General features: G+C 42.3%; 1 protein-coding gene across 1 annotated transcript in view; it reads left to right on the top strand.

Moving 5' to 3' along the window:
• LOC122811389 (carnitine O-acetyltransferase-like) overlaps nt 1-20,710 on the top strand; it is a 297,871-nt gene that overhangs the window by 45,581 nt on the left and 231,580 nt on the right. The gene's annotated exons all lie outside the window — the stretch shown is intronic.

Here is a 20,710-nt window from a genome sequence, read left to right as displayed (position 1 = left end):
GGTAAGGCGGTCCACACAGCCTATCTGGACCTCGCCAAGGCCTTCGACACCATTCGCCACTCTGGAATCATAGATAAACTTACTAAGCTGAGAATAAATCCCGACGTCACTCGATAGGTTGCCAACTGGCTTACTGACAGAACCCAGACTGTAAAAGTAGCGGACTCAAAATCCAGCTCCAGACAAGTGACCAGTGGAGTACCTCTGGGTTCAGTCCTGGGACCACTCTTGTTTGGCATCTGCTTCTCTGAAGTACAAGCCAACACTAAGGGACTCTGGCTAACAAAGTTTGCAGATGACTGCAAACTGGGAGCCATTATTGAATCCCCAAATGATGTGGATATTCTACAAAAGGGCCTTACAGAAACAGATGCCTGGTGCCAGAGCCATGGGCTCGAGCTTAATGCCAAGAAATGTATAGTTATCCTCTTTGGAAAAAAAACATGTACCCTTGAACTACCATATAGGTGGCAGGACACTAAATATTGAAAGTGTGGACACTAAATATTGAAAGTGTGATGAGAGACTTGGGGACACAAGTGGACAGTGGTCTCACTTTCGATAACCACATCGCCACAACAGTCAGGAAATCCTTCTATGTGGCACACCTCATCACTAAGGGCTTTTCATCCAGAAAAAAGAGGTAATTGTCCCACTGTACTCATCCCTCATTAGACCCATTATAGAGTATAATGCCCCATTTGGTATGTACCTCGCAAGACATCTGCAACAGCTGGAAAGGCCACAGAAATACCTCGCTAAAAGAATCACAGGCCTAAAGCAGATGCCATATGCTGACCGTCTAAAAAAACTCCAGCTATACTCTGTGCCATATCGTCTACTCAGGGGCAATCTCTGCTTAACATACAAGGCCATGTCAAACCCTGAGCTGTTGGACATGCTCCACTTAAAGAAATCCCAATCCCTCAGAGCCACACGCTCCAGAGATCTAAACCTTATCACAATGAACAAAACATGCTAGAGGGATAGGTTCCTGACCCAGAGACTCCCCATACTCTGCTATAGACTGCCAATACATGTCAAGCAGAGCGCCTCATTGGCCCTCTTCAAAAGGAACCTTGATGATTGGATGGGAGATAGATAGGAAATTCACCCCGGGGATCATGTCAGTCGCCCTGCTAGACAGGGTCCCAGAGAAGTAAATATTGTGGGAAGAAATTCCAGGGAATTGTTATGGCTAGGCTTGCATAGGCCTTAGGGCCGATAGCCTAGTACCAACCTATGAACCCGTGAAATGGCCAATAAATGAACCTTGATGGAAGAATAAGAAAGGCCATAGGATAGTAACGCACACAAATATTATAAAACCAGAGAACAACTAACCCTTAATGAGTGCTGCTTATGTTGTTGGCACCAAATGAAAAACCTTTTCTATTTGCTAATATGATTTTCTACTAGCAGGCTTTTTTGCCTCTATTAGTACTTATTGCACATCCTCAGAAAACAGCTGCCTAAAAGGAATAAGACCCTATCATCCAGGCAGTTAGTTGAAAATGATTACTGTTTAGGTATATCGAGCACCCTTGTTCTTTTGTGAGTATATGCTTTTTGTGAGAAAGCTTGTGGTAGCTGCTCCTGGCCATTTCTAAAAGAAGGGAGCACCACAGTTGCCTGGGCCAGAAGGGAGTCACCAGAATAATCTTAAAGGATTCCTTCTGAATCTTCCCTTGATATTAGTGGAAAGGGTGGAAAAGCATACAGGAACACCCCTGTCCAAAGAAATGAAAAGGCATCTATTTTCTGGGCCTTTTTTCCTGGAGTCCTGGAACAGAAATTTGCCAGTTTGTTCAGAAAGGAGGCAAACTGGTCTTCTTGAACTCCCCACAGATGGATAAAGTCTTGAAAGACTGCCTGATCTAGTTTCCATTTGTGAGGTTCTGCCCTGGTCCTGCTGAGCTTTGCTTGTCGATGTACCATGATTGTGGTATTTCCTTTAACTAATTAATTGAAGAGGTTCCAGGGGCCAAAGATGGTTCAGAGAGTTGAGTGCTTTTATTAGAACAAGCATCTCCTTGATATTTATGTGCTTGCAGCTCTCCTTGATGTACCACACCCCCTGCACTTTTATTTCTTCTGAAACTGCTCCCCAAGCAAAGTCTGACGCATTTGTGGTGACTGACTTCTTTGGAGTAGGGATGAAGGAGGGGTGGCCTGGATTTAAGGAGAACTGTTATCTTCGCTAAAAAAATTATCTTCTATCAAACCCGAAACTGGGATCTGAAAAAAATAGGGTGTTGATGATGCTGGGAGCCAAGAGATTTCAGATACCACTGTATCCTTTGTAATGATGTGAGGTAGTGCCAGCTGCACCAGGAGGTATAGGGCAGCGCATGTGTAACATGCGCTAGGATAGTTAGCTGAGTTTTGTAAAGAATTATGTCATTTGAATATCAAACTGATTTGTACAGATACTTGTGTTAAAAATGTATTTGTAAAGTTGCTTATGTTATGGGTCCTGCTGGACAGAGAAGAAATGTACATGTATGTCAGACTGTATTGTTGTAACTGATGAAATGTATATATTTTAACAGAGGATACTGGAAAGGAAGGGGTTAAGCTCAGCCCAGCTAATGTTAAGAAAAATAACCTGAAATTAAATGACTTTGTTTACGCCATAAAAATATTATCTCATAGGACTGAGTGCAGCTAAAGACGTGATGCCTGTGAAAAGTCTGGGCTAGGATCCTGCTGTATTGTCCTTAGTGGTGAGCTAATTGCTACGGGGGTGCCAGAGAATGGCTTGTTTCTACAGGAAGGGTGGAAGTGTTGGAATTGTTTTTCAGTTTCCAGATGCTGTAATAAACCTTAGCTAAAGTTCTGTGTGTGTATTATGACACATCAGTGCCAACTCCTGGCTCGGTTTCTAGTGAGGGGGTAGAGTGGTAACCACTGAGTTAGGTGACCAGATGTGATGTCAATCTGTAGCCAGCACTGAAAATGTATTTGCCAGCACTGAAATTGTATTTGAATAGTAATGAGAGATGTGGGGTGTGCACTGTGTTTTTGGACCTGACTGGATTCTCATCCACTTTTAATCTTGTCTTGCTTTAGTAAGTAGCACTGAAATTGTATTTGCCAGCACTGAAATTGTATTTGAATAGTAATGAGAGATGTGGGGTGTGCACTGTGTTTTTGGACCTGACTGGATTCTCATCCACTTTTAATCTCGTCTTGCTTTAGTAAGTAGCAAGGAAACAGTAATTTTTCAGTCAGTTAAAAATGTAGTGATATTAGTTAAATGTTTTTTTCTGTATCTGTCCCAAGTCTTTCCATCTGTGTTGTTTTTTTTTTATATTTCCTGGGATGAAACAAAGGTGTTTATTGTAAATAGATATTCAGTATTTTCATGTATTTTATTATTTATTAAATATATCTAAGCCTTTCATTGTGGATGGTCTTTTAGAAAATAGTTAAACATTGAGAGTACTTGCATTTACATAGTGGCACTGTGGCTCCATGTTCCTGAAAGTCTTGCTGCTTGGTTAAACACTACCATTTGTTTAGGTATTGATTGTACCAAGTGTAATTTTGTACCCTAGTAAGATCCTTAAAGTAGCTGGCTTCAGGTGTACTGGTGGCAGTAAATCTACCTTATAGTCTGGGTGGAGGTGGCAGAGCAGGTGTTTGTGTGTGTGTGTGTGTGTGTGTGTGTGTGTGTGTGTGTGGGACAGCTGCTTTGAACAGGAACAGTGTGAGCACTGATTTCACTGAGAGAGTGGTGGAGGACTTGTCTTGGAACACCCCACTAAGGACACAATTCTATATTGGTCAGTGGGGAGTCTTATTTGTGGCCTGGAAAGAAAACCTGACCCCAGGACTGGAGTGTGCATTCCCTGTGTGCTCTTAAGGGAAATTGTACTTGGTGTATCTGAAAATAATGTGTCTCTTTTTCTCGCAGTGAACATTTCCCACCAGTGTCAATGGTGAGGATTGAGGTTCCTTGATCACTGGCCCAGAGGTGGGACATCACATCCTTCTCATGTAGAATCTTGTCAGGGGTATCATGAGAATCACAGATGCCATGAGACTGACAATCCTGAGGTGTTCCCTCACAGTGACCAGAGTCTGAATAGAAAACCTTAGAAATAGATCTAAGTAAAGATCTACTTTTTTCCTGTAGAAGAAATGCTCTTTGAATCAAGAACACAATCCTGTGTGAGGTAGTAAAGAAAGGCTTTTAAATGTTCTCTTGGAATCCCAGCTTGTGCAAAATATCTGTCCGCCAAGAAAGAAAGATTCCTGACATTTGGAAGAAGACTCTAGTTACTAAATATATAAAAGTGTGGCTACTCCGTAACCTGCAGTTAGTTACAATTGCAGCTAGACACTTTGTGAAAAGCAATTGGTGCAGTGGATATTCCAGAAGCCAAGACAGAGAGCTAATAATATGATCCTGACACACAAAACCTTAAACATCTGAAGTTTGAATGAATAGGGATGTGATGATAAGCATCTTTTAAAAACCCTTGAATAAAACCCCTTCCCCAGCTAGGAAGAAGGAACTGGTCCTATTTTCTTGGGACAGCATGTAATGAATAAAAGGTGGAAACAAAACGTTCTGATCTGCAGGATGAGGAATTACCACCTGGAAAGGAGGAATTTCCTCCTATCTGTAACCCTAATGAATGATTTTCAGAACCATTTTGTCTGAAACAGTCTGTTGCCAAAGAGAAAAACAGCGATTCAGGCTTTCAGGGTGGGAGATCATAAGGTCTCTTGAATAGTCTTTCAGACTTGTTGGACTGTCCTTATTTTTGGGAGGTTTGAGAATTTTTGGAATCCCCTTGCCACTTCTTAAACATCTGTTTACCTGAAATCTTTTGAGACTGTTTCAATTTTGACATAATTGGATGAGGAGAGGGAAAATCCCTTTAACAGTTTGGAAAAGGAGGGCTGAAAAATCTTAATATTCTCTGGATCAGCTCACCCGTTTCATTATACTGTTTGATCACCATTGCAGCAGAGGGGCCAAACTTCTCTCCAATGGAGAATTAAAATTCTCATTTTTACATCACCTGTGAGGTTTTGAGAATGGAGTCAATCAAACCTCCTTAAAACAGTACCAGTTGGCCATAGCTCTGGAAGAAGTAACAACAGTCATACATACACTGTGCAAACAGTGAGTAGTGAGCTGTACAGTAGAATACATTGTCATTTAAAGCAGATTCTTCTTATTCACATGAATAAACTGTAGATAAAACATTCCTAACACTTTCGCAATACATCAGAACAAACTTATGAACCTGACAGTTTAAAATTCTGAAAATCAAAGTTGCAGAAGTATATACTTTTCCCCATACCTATCAATAATTTTCCCATTCTTATTAGAAAGAGTAGGGTTTGAATTAACTAAGCGCTTAGCAGCAGTAGGGTTTGAATTAACTAAGTGCTTAGCAGCAGTAAAGTCAGTTAAGGCTATAGTTGCTGAGTCAGGTTTGGGAATAGTATATAAAAATTTAAAATAGACTGAGGAACTTCAGTCTACCTTTGAAAATTGTAGGTGGTAAGGCACACATCCTGTAAAGGAGACAGGACAGGAGGACTGGGTGTAGGTTCTGGAAAATCATTCTATAGCATGTTATAGTATTTTCTGAGGAACTGAAAAACTTCAGTGTTTTCCCACTGAAAACACTGGGACATTCTAGCAATAGTCTCAGATAGAGAATCAGAAGCTGTGCTGTCTTTTGAGCCTGTTTTGTTCACAGATTTCCAATCCAATGAATCTGTCCCAGCATTTCCTATTCAGATTCAAATTCTTGAGTCTCTTCAGGAAAAGAGGCATCCCTCTTTCTTTTCCAGAAAGTACTCTGCAAGAAGGATCCATGGCCTGAATTAAACCCTGAGCCAGTTACAGTAAACTACTTCTGTCCAAAGAAATATGAGGAGGAGTGATACATGCCTGGTTTATGTGTTTCTTTTTGATAGGAGAAATTGGGAAAATGTGTTACTAATAGCAACCACTGCTTCCCCAGGGATGGGCACAGCATTCTGACACAACAAGGAAACCTCCTTCCCTGTTCTTCCACCGAGGGGATCTCAGCAGCCACAGAGGATGTGGTTAACCTCTGGTCCACAGTGGCTGTAGGTATTACACCAGAGAGATCCAGGGTGAAAGATGAGTGGTCTGAGGAACAACACATAACTACAGAAGAGTCGCTCATGTGCAGCTGAGGCAAATTGCTAGCTTGCTTTTGTGGCAAGGGCTGTTTGCTTAACTTTTTCTTTTTGTGGCTTGAAGACAGGCCGACCGTGGGACAGACAATTGGTACCATGGTCAAGCTAAAAATGGTGCTTCTTTCCAGAGGAGGATAAACGGCAAATGTTGGTAAAACTACCAGTCCACAAAAGATACTTTTTTGGCGGAAAAAAAAAACAGTAAAAAGCACTTTCAAAACGCTATGGCTGTCACACAATGGAAAAATAAACACAATTTCTCTACAGAAAATGTTATTTAGTTTACACTACTTTTAAAGTAACAGAAAGTAATAGTGCTGCATTTAAAAAGTACATTAGTCTTGAGACAGTCAACACTTCTAGCTTTAAAATAACTTTCCTGAACAGGAAGTTAATACAATTTCAGTAAATATAAGAAAATGGAAGACCCCCCCCCCAAAAAAAAAGGGGGAAGCTTTGGAAGCTGGCCAGCTGTTGTATCCTTAGAAGGATATAACCCGTATAGTGAGTATCATATTGCTGTAGGTTAGAATTTTGTCAGTACAGCAACATTACTGTACTACACATGATGGAGTAGCACAGCTGTCCTTCAGATGTTTGCCCCTCAGTAGTAACATTGTCACAGCAGGTTAACATTTTGCTACCAGATTCTACCTGGAGACTAGCAAAGCCATCACATGAATGCTTTGCTTCTTTAGCAGTTGCATTGCTGTCGGTCATACAGGTCCCTGTGTACTACATGCTACCATTAGGAAGCAGTACTGCTGATAGGCTGCTGATGTCCTTCATGGATGCATCTGCAGTCATAACAAATGGGTTGTCCTGTCGTCAGGCAGCCCTTCGGTCGGCCGGATTCCAAAGTCTGGGTCCGGCTTCGGCTGATGTCGCACCTCACCCGACGTCATCTCTGCTGGTCTTCGGGTATAAAGGCATCAGCCGACGCCATTTTCCTCAGTCTTTCTTGCTGTGGCCTCAAGCAGAAGCTGTTCGCAAGTGCCGGTCGGTCAGATCCAGAGATTACTACTACCGAATACTAAAGACTTCTAAAAGCTAAGTACCCGTTGGGGACTCTTTCTTGCCTCAGCCGATGTCAGAAAAAGTCAATAACTGTTTAACTTGTGGGAAACAAATACCTCATAAAGATTTCCACTCTTACTGTCTGCCTTGCTTAGGCCCAGACCACGACGTAGCAGCCTGTTCGCCTGTGCTTCTTCAACCGGCTAACGCTAAGGCGCGGTCGGAGTTTGCTGAACAGTTTTTCGGCTCAGACTTTGCGTACATTATGCCGTCGGATCCTCAGACTACCCAAATTGTTAAAAACCGCAAGGAAAAGATCGACACTCGCGGTTTCGGGCGAAACCACGGTTAAGCAAGTCATGAGTGTCTCGGTTTCGGCCGAAACCGAGAAAACTGGTCAATCTTCAGCCGAATCCATGACTACTACTGAGGCTCCCGTTACTTTACCTGAATCAGCCTCAGAAATTTTGCCTACAACTGTGGCTTCTAGTGAGTTATCAGACACCATCCCTTTGGATGTCTCTACCCCAGCACGTGGTGCTGCTAGACCCCCTGCAGCCATGTCTATCAAGGCCTTTGCCAGAGCTAAAGCAGCCAAATCTGCTAAGTCAGTGCCTGTTAAACCTCCCTCACACAGGCCCACTTCCAGTTCACAAATACTTACTCTGGCAGAAGATTTAATATCCTTAATTAGGGGATCCCAATCTCACCCAGACAGGGCCTCTCAGCCCCCAGAAAAGAGACCCAGAACAGAGCCCCCCGAGCCAGTGTCCTCTGATGATTCTGCGGATGACTCCGACCTTACAGAACAGCCAGAGGATCCTTTCTCTACTTATGAAGACTCTGATGCGGAAGAATCCATTCCAGCTGCCTCTCCACCAGAGGAATTTTCCTTTGGGGAAACCTTACATGCCATGAGAGAGCAATTCCAATGGCAGGGACAAGATTTTCAGATTCAAGAAAAGGCTTAGGACTTTTCTGCACTTACCACAACATAGGCCCTTAGCTATTCCTCCTGTTTTGCCTGTTGTGGATGATGCATTTAATGATGTCTGCTCTGCTCCTGATTCCTTACCTCCAGCCCCTGCCAAACCTGATAGATTTTACAGGGTACCAGACACTCACCACCACCTATACAAGACCCCACTGGCAGATCCCGAAACTATTTCCCAGGGGCCTAAGGCAGTAGCCTCGACCACTGCAAAAAACCCTATTCCTTCAGAAAGGGATTCCAGGTCATTAGACAGATGGGGTAAAAAAGTTTACACTTCTGCTACTCTCTCAGCTAGAGCTTTAAACTGTCAGTTTCACATGATCCAATACCAAGAGTTTATGCTTGATCAGTTAACTAAAAAACTAACCTCTGATGAATCTATAGATAAGAAATATGTATTAGAAATGGTGAATAACATACAACAGGTTAGTAACCATTCCTTAAAATGTGGCTATGATGCACTGGAGGCTTCATTTAGATCAGCCATGACTGGCACAGTGATAAGAAGACATGCATGGTTGAAAGAGCAGGTCTTACCGGATCATGCTAAAGCTAAGCTATTAGATGCTCCTATGGATAAGGCCAGTTTATTTGGTACACCTGCCCAGGAGGTAATAAAGAAAATGGAAGAAAAGGCCAAATCTGTACAAACAGTTAAAGATTTCTTACAGGTTCAGCCCCCAAGGTTTAGCAGGAACTGGCCTGCCAAAATTGGTCCTTTCCTGACTCCACAAGATCCCAAAGGGGCAGGAATAGACGCTCCAGAGGCAGAAATCAATCCAGAGGAGGTGCCTACAGAGGACGACAGTGGCAAGGTAATAACAGAGGCACAGACACGACCACTACCACTGCAACAGGACAATCACAGTGACTTGGCTCTAACTCCGCCTACCAGGGAGCAAATAGCAGCACCATTAGGCGGAAAGTTAGCCTTATTTTCGAAAAATTGGCACTATATCACAAAAGACAAGTGGATTTTGCAAACCATAGACCAAGGCTACCGGTTCCACTTCCACACCTTACCAGTCAAAAGAGGAATGCCAAACCTGCCTCCAAAAATAGAAGCTCTACAACAGATAAGGCAATTAACAAAGATGAGAGCTGTGGAAAGAGTACCAATAACAGAACAGGGCAAAGGATTCTACTCCAGACTCTTCCTAGTACCAAGAAAAGAAAAAAGCTGGAGACCTATTCTCGACCTGTCCATCTTAAACACATACATCATTGTCCCAAAATTCAAAATGCTGACCCTACAGCAACTTCTTCCCATGCTGGGCAAGGAGTGTTGGCTGGTAACTCTAGATCTCAAGGAGGCATACCTGCACGTCCCCATTCGACCAAATTGCAGAAGATACCTCAGATTTCTTGCAGGATCAGAGCATTATCAATTCTCAGCATTGCCCTTTGGCTTATCTACTGCGCCCAGAGTATTCACAAAATGCCTGGCATCAGTAATCGCCCACTGCAGACTACAGGGAATCCAAATTTATCCATACCTGGACGACTGCCTGCTACAAGCGGACAACAAAAGCAAGCTGACAACAGATTTACAAAGGGTCATTTACTTGCTACAAGCCCTGGGATACACAGTCAATCTACAAAAGTCAAGGCTGATACCATCCCAAACAAGAACATTCTTGGGCTGAATTGGACACAGTAAAACAAATGGCATTCCTAACTGCAGAAAAACAAAAGAACTCCTCTTTACTTCTTGGCATTAACAAAACAGAACAAACTAACAGCAAGAAAAGTTCTGCAGGCCCTGGGCTTCATGGCATCATGCATAATCTTGGTCCCACATGCCAGACTACATATGAGAAAACTACAGTGGTACCTAAAGAATTTATGGTCCCAACACAGGCACAGTCTAGAAGCAGAAATACCACTAATCCCATGCCTAAAACAGGAGTTCCTATGGTGGGCTCAAGCATGCCAGTCAAACCCAGGCCTACCCTTCCACAACTTTCGAACAAGCCAAACCATCACAACAGACGCCTCAGACCTAGGATGGGGGGCGCACATGCTGGACAAATGCGTACAAGGATTGTGGACTCAGGACCAGCTGCACCTGCACATAAACCAAAAAGAAATGCTGGCAGTAAAACTGGCAATCCAAAAATTCAGACCATTCCTCAAAGAAGGACATTTGATGATAAGGACAGACAACCACAGTCATGTGGTACATTAACAAGCAGGGAGGCACTCATTCATACCCCCTATACAGAATGACTTTGGACCTTTGGAATCTGGCACTCGGCTACAACATCCAGTTACAGGCAATATTTGTACCGGGAAAGGAGAACACTCTAGCAGACATGTTAAGCAGAACCACCTCGGATGCCCACGAATGGATGCTACACCCGGACATCTTCAAGACCATCATAAAGAACTGGGGAATGCCACAAATAGATCTATTCGCTTCCCCTCTCAATCACCAGCTCAAAAAATTCTGCACAAGGACATTCCACCCACTGCATGGAAGGTGGATTCTCTCCTTCAGCTGGAAAGGTCTGACAGCATATGCATTTCCACCTCTTCCCTTGATACACAGGGTATTACTAAAAATCAAGGAGGAACGTCCAAGGATAATCCTGATAGCTCCGAACTGGCCAAGACAACACTGGTACCCATTGCTGAGGAGCATGTTTCGGGAGAAAATGTGGACAATACCCCTGATGCCTTTGATGTTAACTCAGAACAACTACAGCATCATGCATCCAAACCTAAAAACTTTGACTGCCTGGAACATCACATAGCTGCAACTAATCCAGATCTTTCCCAAAGGGTTAAAGACATTATCCTTGAAGCCCGCAGACCTTCAACAAGAAGGAACTATGCAGGAAAATGGAAAAGGTTTGTCATTTGGAGTGCTGAAAGAGGAAAAGATGTGTCGAGTATAGATATTGCTAACATTCTGGAGTATTTGGCAGAGCTTCTACATACAGGCCTGTCCTATTCCTCCATCAAGATACATGCATCAGCTATTTCAGCAGAATACAGCTTTGATCCACCTGTCTTTTCACATCCTCTACTCAGGCAGTTCCTCAGAGGGATCAAGAATGTAAAACCTCCTAGGAAGCCACCATTACCAGCATGGGACTTGAACTTTGTGCTAGAAAAGTTGACACTCCCCCGTTTGAACCAGCAGCAACAGCAGATCTACAGCACCTGTCATGGAAAACTGCTTTCCTACTGGCAATTACCTCAGCAAGGAGGGTTTCTGAACTTCAGGCCTTAATGGCAGTACAACCCTTCCTAATCTTCCATCAAGATAGGGTGTCCATGAGAACTAATCCTACATTTATGCCTAAGGTGGTATCCAGAGTGTCTTTAAACCAGGCAATCCACCTACCTACCTTCTTCCCAATCCACAAAACAGAGGGAAAGAATGCTGCATACCTTGGATGTACATAGACAGCTACGCTACTACCTGGACAGAACCAAAAGTAACAGAAAAACTGACCAGCTTTTTGTAGCCTATGCAACAGGAAGGGAAGGAAAAGCAATTTCCAAACAGACAATCTCCAAATGGATAGGAAATTGCATATGATTCTGTTACTCCTACCATGGAAAACCAATTCCACAGAACATAAGGCCTCATTCTACAAGGGCTACAGCCACTACCACAGCTTTCTTACGAGGAGTGGCAACCAAGGACATTATTGAGGCGGCTACTTGGACCTCTGTGCATACATTTGCCAAGCATTATAATTTACCACTGTATTCTAGATCCCGAGCAGGGTTTGCCACTGCTGTACTGCAAGGGATCCTAACCACACCATAATTTTTTCTTCCTCCTCCCCTAGTTGGCTATGGTATTCTACCCATTTGTTATGACTGCAGATGCATCCATGAAGGACATAGTACAGTTTTGTACCTACCATAAATGTAGATGTCCGAACTGGATAGCATCTGCAGTCAGGATTACCCCCTCCTTCCCTCTGTGGTACTCCTAGGTATTTACCCTCCTAATAGCTAGCTGGGGTGGGGAGTCTCTTATGGTGTATTTGTTTGTATATATGTACATACATGCTTATTTTTTGTGTTTGCCTTCTATCCTTTTGGAAACATTGGCATTTATCCAAAATTTAGCCTTCCAAGAGGGCAACTGGCATCTGGGGCAAGAAACACTGAGGAAAATGGCTGATGCCTTTATACCAAGACCAGCAGAGATGACGTCGGGTGAGGTGCAACATCAGCCGACCCAGACTTTGGAAAAGGGCTGCCTGACGACAGGACAACCCATTTGTTATGACTGCAGATGCTATCCAGTTCGGACATGTACATTTATGGTAGGTACAAAACTGTACTTTTCTGCTCTTACTGTTGCTGTTGGTGTAAGCCATAATGGTTACCGAGCCTTAACTTGTGGATAGTACATCTGTCTGACAGATGTCGTATTTCCACCGTACTGGCAGCAGCTTGGATTAGAATTGTGGCAAAGCTGTTCATGTTGCCATTTGGAGTAGTGTTACTGTCAGATAAATGTTTTAATTGTCCTCTAAACTCCTGCACTGGTGCCATTATCATAGGTGAGAATGGTGCCATAGTGTAGCATGACAGTGTATCATAACTTGTCGTTTATTAATAATTTTTGGTCCACATTTTTAGCATACTGTCTGTAGAACAGTGTCACATGGTCTGTGTCATATCGCATTTGTGTACTTGTTCAGAATAAAGGGGTACTGTAATTGCCATTCTATTATTGCTGAATTGAATGACCTACATCAGCTGTATATAGAAATTTTGAACTTTCCAAATGTCAGGGAAAATGACAATACAGCTGCAAAACTGGTCACACTCACAGATTGCACAGCTGGTGGGCAGGGGACAGCCACAGGCCACCCAAGAGGTCAGCCAGGTTCTAGTACAAGTGTTCATGTTCCAAGCACTCAAAAGTAACTGTCCTGAAGCCAGGGACTCGCTCTGTTATCTTGCAGCTCATACAGACTGCTACTTGCACTCTAACTCTAATTTCGGTTCAGGCAAGCAGCTACTGCACTTTACCGAAACAGATTGTTTGAGCTGGAGCAAGGTAAGTCTAGCAGCCATAAGAAGGGAGTGGGAGGGAGGTGTGAATGGTGATTAGGGCAGTGTGCAGGAAGGGGATTTTAGGGTTAAGGAATGAGAGATGGATATTTTAGGGTTAAGGAGTATGAGTGGAGTTTTAAGGTTATGGAGCAAGGAATCAGAGTGGTATTTTTAGGGTTAGAGTTGGCTCTGGTATGGCTATGTAGTCTACTCTAGTAGTGTCTGGTGTTGGAAGGACTAAGTAATTAAAAGTGTACTAATGGGAGTTTGAGCACTTGCCTTTTTGAGCAAGTGGCAGTGAGTAAGTGTGTTATGAGGTTATTACATGAGCACTTGTAGAAGACCCATAGCTACATGACAGTTGGTCAGAGGAGGTAGCAGAATGACCGCATAAACTGTGGGGAACTGGGAATGGAGAGGAAAGTGTGGTAGCTTTATTGCACATTCACCAGAACAAGGGGCATAAATGTACTGTATGCTGATCCTGTATGGACACATCAAATGTGGAAATGTTGGGCAGTGGCACTCGTGCTGACATACTTCCCCCTTGCCACCGGGACAGCACTTGGCCTTATTGTAGTCTGCCTCTGGTATGATGTCTTCATATTGCTTCTCAAACATCTGCAGTGTTGTGCATTTCCATGTAGGCAACATAAATTTTAACTTTTTTGCTGCTTACGCTTTTGTGGCAGGGGCCATCATTCTCTGCAGCCTGCTGTAGTGTCTGCTTGTGGCTCTTGGTGTGGCTATGCTCAGCTGATAGTCTCACTCTTTTTTCTGTTTTGCATACTGCAGTAAAAACGGCTTTTGAGCTCTATTAACCAGCTTTGGAGCATACAGTGAATATTCTGAAAGCTTAATCTGAGGGTAACTGTCAGTATTATGAGCATGCCTTTAATTTGCTCGTGCTTCACATTTGTTACTCTTTTTGACGTGTTTTTCTGGTTGTCATTTGTGTAGTATATCCTTATAAAGTGTCATTCATGTCAGGATACATTCATTATCCCTTCCACTCCAGAAAGAGTTCAGTTATACTTCACGGACATCAGTTTTTAATGCATGACCATCTTGCTGCTTGCATTAATGACTGCAGTTGCTAGGTTGAAGTGGGAAGAAGTTGGAGAAAATGATGATGACTGCCTGAATTATGATCTCTGTTTTACTTTGAATACAGCCTTTTAATTTAGCAGTTTCTTCTAATAGAAGTTAAAAGTTACGTCACTTTATTCAGAGTTCTGATACTCGCATTAATACTCTCAGTACTACTTTTTGTACACTTTAAATGCATTAGAACTGTTCGTGAATAAAGTAGATGTCATTTTATATCCATCCATTCATTTTTCAGTATCTGCTATTTCCTCTTCATCACTGTGGGGGAACTGGAGACTCTTGCTGCAAGTAGTCAGTATTAGACAAAAAGTCAGTCTTAGGCAGGATGACCGAAAATTTCAGGATACACACTCCTGTGCATGCATGTGTGCACTCATCCTATTAACAGTTTAGAGGAGGGCCATTTCACTTGCTACCATATTTGAGATGAAGGAAACCCAAGATCCTTGAAAAACCCATGCAGATGCGGGAGGACCTGAATCTTAAGGTCAAAATGCATATGCTGCATTACTTTAGGGGCATTATACTGACCTAATGAGTGCCGAGTACAGTGGGACAGTTACATTCCTGGACCTGGAAATAATACCTTTAGATGTAAGCTGTGAGATGAAAAGGACAGTGAATACATGATGACATGCTTACAGTAGGAGGTAATGAATGACAAATGTCCTGAGAAATGATTGTGTCCCCAACACTGTCTAATAAACTGTCATGGTGTGGTCTGTGAAGTTATTGTTCTCATTTCTGTGCCTTTTTGCCTCATTTAATTTGCAGACTGAAGTAAATATCCTTAGAAATGATTGCTTCTCCAACACTAATAAATTACTTGAAGCATACTGCTGAATGTTTTTCTTCATTTCTGCTACTTTTCTACCTCACACTTCTGATTTTGTTGACTGTGCATGTTAGCCACACTGTTGCTGTTATGCAGTCTAACATCAGTGCAATTCAGCATGTTTTTAAACTGCTGCAGGTACCACTATCAACATGATTCGTAACAAGGCCATCCACGTCTCACTAGTAGTCTAACATGCAGTATGCATCACATAAACTGACATGTATTTATTCTAAGGATATGATTATTAAACACTTTTTTTTGTAAGCTTTCTGTAAAGGGTTAGCCAGAGTTCATCTTAAATAATACATAAACAAGACTTGTCTACTGAATTCTACTTTTATTAAAGGTAAACATTTTTCTTACAGTATTACAGAACATGCCTATGTATTTCATTTACTGTGTAGCTTCACTTTATAACACACTTTACATCTGTGTCTTTTTGGTTTTAATTTTGTTGTATGTTAGTCTGTCTTTATTCTTGTTTATTAAACCTCTGCTTAAATTTTTTCTTTTTTGCGTTTAGTTCAGTTCTACAAAAAATGAGAAGTTTCTTTATTTTAAATGATGTGTTCTGTTTTAACAAGTGGACGATGTTCATTGGTAATATTCTGATGTTTTGTTTAACTTGATGTGCTTGTTTATTCGCTTTGTACCTTGTCAGACTTGGTCTAACTTCTGTGCTCAGTTCCTTAAGAGGGTTAAAGAATTTTTACAAGGATATGTTGTTCAAGTGTATTTACTGGACCATGTTTAAGATGCATTTGCCTCGCTAGTATAACACTTTTGGCAAGAGAACCCTTAAAGTTGCAACTCATCACTTTCTATTTGGAAACCAGTTTGTTGTTTATACTGTGGCTTTTGTTATACGATATCCAAGATCTCGTAGAACTTGTTCTGAATGTGAAATATGCCAATATTCTGACCTTTTATTCACCGGATGGTAGTCTTATAACATTCTTTTCTCTCTCTATAAAAGTCTTAAGATTTGTGATGTCAGTACGCAAATGCTAGATGATGATCTCATGCTTGGCTCCAGACATTGGACAATCCCTAGCAGATGTGTGACCGTGTTCATTCCTAGGCTTGACAGGTTGCTGTAGGGTCCTGCATAACTTCAAGGCCATAGAATCCTTTTACAAATGTAGGCTTCTGTTGAATCAAGTAGAATTCCATCTGCAGTGGGCCAGTATTAACAGCTGCTTTTACCTATATTAAGCCCTTAATCAGATAGCTACATATAAAAAATATAAAACGAGAAAAAAACTGTCTTGCAGTATATAGCAGAGTACTCTGCACAAAGGTAGCAAGGATCTGGAGTCTACTCAAGGGTCTTTTTGGTACCTCAAAAATGGGGACCTCTGGCCCATTTTGCACCTCAGCCAGCTAATTTAGTATGTAAAACCGCCAGTGTTCCAGATGGCCATGGTTAAGTCCATCCTGTTGCTGTTGAGAAAGGATGACTGGATGTGCTCAGTAGATCTTCAGTATGTGTGCTACCACATCAAGATAGCCAGGTGCTTCAGAAGGTTCTTCGGCTTTTTGCTAGGAGCTAGTCATTTCCAATTTAAAGCCCTGCCATTTGGTCTTACCACACCCCTTGAGTGCCGACCAAGTGCTTAACAGTGGTTGCAAGACACCTCAGACTGCAGAGATTCTGCATATTCCCATGTCTGACCACTGTCTGGTAACTGCTTCCGTCAGGAATCTGTTACTCCAAGCCAGGGAGTCTTTGTTCTAGTTGTGCTCCCGTCTGAGAGTCACAGATACTATGGGAAAAACAAAGCTGGTCCCTATTCAAGCCATAGATTTTTTGGGGGGCCAACCTGGATACAACATTGCATATAGCCAGCTTACCAGAATTGAGATTTCTCACCCTTTGACAAACTTTAATGATCCTTCCCCATCAGAAGCCATTGACCAGGTGCGTATTGCTTTTCCTGGGAATGATGGCACCCTCTATCACTCTAGTTCGCCGAGCCAGATTTTACACGAGGGTATTGCAGTGGACTTTTGAAAATCAGTACAGTAACAAGCAATGTACTTTCCCATTTGCCTCACCAGCATATGTAGACAACATGATCACTGGTGGTTGGACCCCCCCGCCACTCTTCCAATGTCACCCTTTTATTGTACAGTCCATTAGGCCACCATGTCTACTGATGCTTCTCAACTGAGATATCTGGGTGCATCTCATGGCAAAGACAGTCCAAAGCATGTGGTCCTCCTTCGAGATCACTGTTCACATCAGTGTCCTGAAGATGAGAGCAATCCTCCTGGCATTACAGGCTTTTTAGGACTCCTTCCCCAGTGGTGTGATTGTGATACACACCAAAAATGTCTGTGTGGTACATCGGCAAACAAGGGGGACCATGTTCTTAACCAGTGTGTTGAGAAGCCGTGAGGGTTTGGCAATGTACAGTTTCTTCCCATTGCCTTTCTAGTGGCAACACATATTTTGAGAAAATCCAGTATGTAAGTAGACAAGCTGTGCTGGTCCTTATTCCTCCCTCCATAAGTGCTCCTTCAGTCATGTGATGGCAGATTGCATTTTCAGTCACTGGGGTCAACCTTGCTGTGACCTATTTGTCACTTCCTACAGCACCAAGTGAACTATTTTGCTCTGATCCCACAGGAAGAGAGTCCCTGACAGATCTTCTAGTCCACAATTCGCCCCAAAGCATTCTGTATGCTTATCCTCTTACTATCCCCATATCAAAGTTTCTGCAGAATGCAATGTGGTGTAAGGTGAAAGCAATTCCCATTCCTCCCTTTTGGCCTCAGCAGGTATGGTTTCTTTGTCTGTGGCCTCACCCGACATGCCTGTCGTGGGAACTGGATCCCATTCTGGACCTCATCTCTCATCCGTACTTCTCATCCAGACATAGCAGCTCTGAAATTAAATGCACAGTTTCTCCAGTTGCAGTGACAGCCAGGCAGTCCAGGTTCTCATCACAGGTTGTGCATATCCTTGCATCCTCTCAGAAACCCTCCACTAGAAAAGTCAATAAAATTAAATGGAAGAAGTTTTCTATATGGATATCTAATAGGGATATAGGTCCTTTTGCAGCTCCTTTCATTGCAATTTTAGATTTTTTTTAGGCAGTCTCTCTTATGTCGGGGCTAACTATTCCACCATTAAAGTTCAAATGACTGGCATCTCAAATTTTTGCATGGGCGAGACCCAGTCTTTCATTGCTTTTTTTGAAGTTCAAAGCTTTTCTAAGGGGTACCATTGTTCTTTGCCCCCTTGGGACATTACCCTTCCACTTCATGCTTTGATGAAACCCCTCTTTTGAACCAACTGCGACTATGCAGTTAAAGTATCTTTCTTGGAAGACACTTTTTTCTTTCTGTTATCACCTCTGCTCATATAATTTCAGAGCTTCAAACTCATTCCTTTAAACCACTTTACTTGATTTTTTCACAAACACATGGTATCACTTCAAACTAACTGTACCTTTCTTCCCAAGGTGGCTTCGGGATTCGCTTTGAATCAAGCTATTAGTCTTCCTGTTTTCTTCCCCAATTTTTCCAGTAAAGGGGAGTACATTTTCCATTTGTTGGCTCTTCATTGACAATGGAGATACTACCTTCATCCTACCAAAACTGCAAGGAAGACGCACTGTGTTCAGTCAAAAGGAGTTTCTAAAGTGATTCTATACAGATGGTTTCTAAAGTGATTCTATACAGATGGTTTCTAAAGTGATTCTATACAGATGGTTTCTAAAGTGATTCTATACAGATGGCTATCTGAATGCATTTCACAGCTATATAAGGAAGAAGGATTAGTGTTGCATTGTAATCCCAAAGCTCATTCTACAGTAGCCTCCCAAGGCTTGTTGTAGATGAGGACTCTGTCCCATCAATTGAGAGCAGAAGGAAGAGAAAACATCTGCTGTGAAAGTGATGTACTTACCGTAATGCTAGATCCATGTTGTCCTCTTCTGTCCTCCAACATTCCCTCCTTCTGTCCACCAGCCATATTGTGACTCTCTGTCTCTCTCTATCTGGACTCTAGCTTGACTGCAGTGTAACTATCCAGAGTCTCGTTATGTCTGTACTCAAAGTATCTTTTCATTTTTGGAAGTTGGAATTTGGCTTTCCACTACGCATGCGATTGACTGAAACAGTGGCCCTTCTTAGCCAAGGACATATCCAGTTTCATAAATGGATGATCAGGAGGTACACAGCAAAGTATTATTCCTTTTCACTGGAAGGGATTGTTTACATTTGCTTACCTCTCCAAATCCCTGCCAGCTTGCCAAGATTCTGCATCCTGGCTTCAGAAAAGCAGGGAAGCAGGGAGTAGGCTAGATGCATCTTTGGTGAAAAGTGAGGAGGAGGTCCTTTCACATACACTTCATACATTTTCCTTTGCAAAAGGAAATGCTAAGGGTCATGTAGAGCAGTGCAAACCTAATTGCAATAGTTTCATTTGGCCTAGATATCCATGGTTATTTTTCTAGCTGTCTGAAATCATAAAAGAGCCGCTCCTATTCAGTTTCCCTCTTTGTTGTCATGGTTCCAGTTTCTTTTGCTGTTCCATCTCAAGTATGTAGCAGTCAAGCTCAAACTCAAGACTGCAACAACGGAGATGGAAGAGCAGCCAGCTTTTGTCTCTTCCTCGTTAATGGATTAGCTAAGATGAGAGGGATGGACCTTCCATGTGTGCCTTTAGCTGAAAGATCCTGTGATAACCTGGGACCTTTAATTTTATGAAAAGAAGACTGAACTGACAGCAAATTGTAAGCAAGAAAGTAGGTGTCATGGAGAACTGTAATCTTTAACATGTACTTCAGAAAGAATATCTGAGTTTCAAGCTGCTTCAGTGGAGGTGTTATTTGAGGTCTTCTATTAAAAAGTTGGTGTCCATATTTCATTTGTAAGATGGCTATTGCTGTTAACCTGAAGTGTTCAGTGAACTTTCCTATTGTGCTCTCACCTGGGCAGACAGGAGGCGAGAAAAGTACTTTGATGACCTGTGAAAAGGATTCTGGTTCTGTCTGTGTGGAACCAAACCTTTTCCAACAGCTTGTTGACTCTGTTTCAAAAATACAGAGGGAAGAAAAATGACCAGACAAAACGCATCACTTTCTGGAACAACAAATTTTGGGGCCTGGCAAAGGATAATACATGAGAGTTTATTTCTGTGTGTCTACTGACTTTCTGAGGAAAGTTTCCATTAAAGAAATAAGAACTGCTATTTTGACCCTATGCCCACAGTTACAGCAAGCACTGTAAATTTGGACATGCGTTCATAAGTAGGTACTAGGTATGCAGTCCATGAGACCATTGAGGAACCTAGCCCAATTTCCCAGTTGCCCCATTCGCTGTCTGGTTAAATGACTTGCTCAGAGTCATGCAGTAGGTAAATGGAGATTGAGGGACTCAAACTCTGAATTACAGGAAGTAGCTCTGTAACAGCCCATAGCTTTAATCCTTTGTACCACTAGGCATGATATTCAGAAAGCAGAACGGCTGCTCTGTATGTCATTTTCGGTTAACTTTTGTTAAGGTCTTAGAGT

This window comes from Protopterus annectens, chromosome 9.part0 (assembly GCF_019279795.1).
Source record: "Protopterus annectens isolate FY-2018-M chromosome 9.part0, PAN1.0, whole genome shotgun sequence".
NCBI lineage: Eukaryota > Metazoa > Chordata > Ceratodontiformes > Protopteridae > Protopterus > Protopterus annectens.
The sequence above is the reverse complement of the archived record's forward strand: the minus strand, read 5'-3'. Positions and strand labels throughout refer to the sequence as shown.